Source organism: Pteropus alecto, unplaced genomic scaffold (genome assembly GCF_000325575.1).
Source record: "Pteropus alecto unplaced genomic scaffold, ASM32557v1 scaffold213, whole genome shotgun sequence".
NCBI lineage: Eukaryota > Metazoa > Chordata > Mammalia > Chiroptera > Pteropodidae > Pteropus > Pteropus alecto.
The window spans coordinates 4,946,494-4,948,870 of NW_006434829.1; positions in this window are offsets into that span (position 1 = coordinate 4,946,494).

The following is a 2,377-nucleotide window of genomic DNA, read 5'->3' on the forward strand; positions in this document are numbered from 1 at the left end:
AGAAAAAAAAAACCAGCAAAATATGAACCCACTTGAATGTACTTTCTAAATGGACATATGTGTTGCTCGGTGCATACAAACTTTTCTGGGAGACATACAAAAAATTGTTAATGGGGGTCACTTCCGAGAGAAGCACTAGTAGTTTAGAGTAAGAGAACATCTATCACATCTGCACATGTTGGGATTCTGGTCAAGGTGGCGGAGTAGTATGTCAACTGTCACGGAAAAATAAAAAATTATTTTTAAAAAAAATCCATAAATGTACATTGCCTTTGATCCAGTAATTGACAGAAACCTTCATACGCGACAAGAATGTTCACTACGCCATTGTCTGCGATGGCCAAACAATGGAAACGCCCTAAATGTCCAGTGTGGGGGCTGGCTAAATAAAAGGTGGCAAACCAGGCAGCAGAATGTGGTGTAGACAGATGCACACTGAGGTGGAAATCCCTTCACAGGGCAGGAAGCTAGAATAGTATGTACAGTATGTTTTGTGTCTTCCTTTTCAAAAAGCCGTCACTACAGACCGAGAAAAAGTGTGAGGGACACGCCGATGTGCTTCCAGTTCTGGAAATGACAGCCTTCATCCCTGACACGGTGTCGTGTTAAGGCCTATTTTACATCCTAAATGTCTCTCTCGTTTGCTCACTTCCTTCCACCTGGAGGCCGTTCGTCAAAGCTACCGTCACGTCCTGACCGAGCTGCTAAGACTCTGTCGGCCTTCCAGTCAGCTCTCTCCCGAGGATGCGGAGAAATCCTTTCAAGACACGAAGCTGCTTACATCTGTCACTCTCCAGCTGGGGAGTGTGCCCGGCTCCCAACTGCTCCTCAGGGAGAAAACTGGGTTCCAACCAGCCTTCTCTCGTCCCCCGCCTCAGGGCCACACCCTGCTGGAAGGCCCCGCTCCCCACCAGTATCTACTTACAAGTCACATCCTAGGAACATTCTTCTTCAACCCCAGACTAAATCGAGACCCCATTATTTGCTCTCCTAGCTCCCTTGAACTTTTCCTTTGGAACACTCATCACAGTGTGTAATTCATTACGTATCCGAGGTCACATGACTAAGGCTTGCCTCCCCACCGAAGTGCTCCCAAGGCAAGGACCCTCTCTTGATCTCTTTTGTTCCCTGTCGTAAAGCCAGCACCTTGCCCAGGATTCAAACAGAGCAGCGAAGGTGCTGTGCAGGGAGAGACCCGAGACTTTCACTCTTACTTGAAACACTTTGCACTGTGTGACTTTTTTAGACTAAATATTCATTAGTATTGATATGTAATTCACACATAATAAAACTCATCATTTTAAAGTATAAAATTCAAAAAATAAATAAAGTACATAATTCAGTGGATTTTACTATATCCAGAGATTTGCACCCCCATCACCACTATCTAGTTCCAGAGTGTTCACCATCCAAAAAGAAACCCCGTACCCATCAGCAGTCAGTCACTCCCTGCCACGTCCTCCCCTGGCCCCCGGCAACCACTAATCTACCTTCTGTCTCTGTAGATTTGCCCATTCTGGACATTTCGCAGAAATGGAATTCTCTAATATGTGGCCCTTTGTACCTGGCTCCTTACACTTAACACAAACCCTTTCAAGGTTCACCCACGTTATAGTATGTCCGTCCTCCATTCCTTTTTATGCCTGAATAAAAGATGCATTTTTTTTTAATAATAGACAATTTTTTTAATTTTAAGATTTTTCCTTTGAAAATACATACATATATTTACATATATATATATATGCACTTGATCCAGAAACTCACCTTTAGAAAGTTATCTAAAGAAACAGATATGTCTATAAGAGCGTTAATTTCTAGGTTTCCAAAAAATTGGAAACTATCTAAATATCTAACAATATAACGTGGTGGGGGGGTTATGATTTTTTTAATTCACGGAGCAGACCACGGAAACTCAGGGCGTTGATTCTCAAGCCGGGCTCTGGTTCCTGGGGACCGCAGGGCCTTGCAGGGGTGAGGCCCTCCTCCAGCCCATCCCAGCAGCTCAGCTGTTATCTGTTTGATATACTGGAATTCCCCAGGAAATTTCACTTGAAGAGAAGGTTCTATTGCTAAAAAACATTTAATGACTACTTTTGTAAAGACTGATTAACACAGCGTTACTAACTATAGTCGCCATGCTGTATGTTACAGCACGTAATGATACTGTACTGCATATCTGAAAGCTGCTAAGTAAGAGAATAAATCTTACAAGTTCTCATCCCAAGAAAAAAAAATGTTGCAACTATGCGTAGTGATGGATGGTAACTAGACTTATTGTAGTGACCATTTCACAGTCTATGCAAATACTAAGTCATTTTGTTGTACACCTGACACTAATATAATGTTATATGTCTATTATACCTCAATTAAAAAAAGG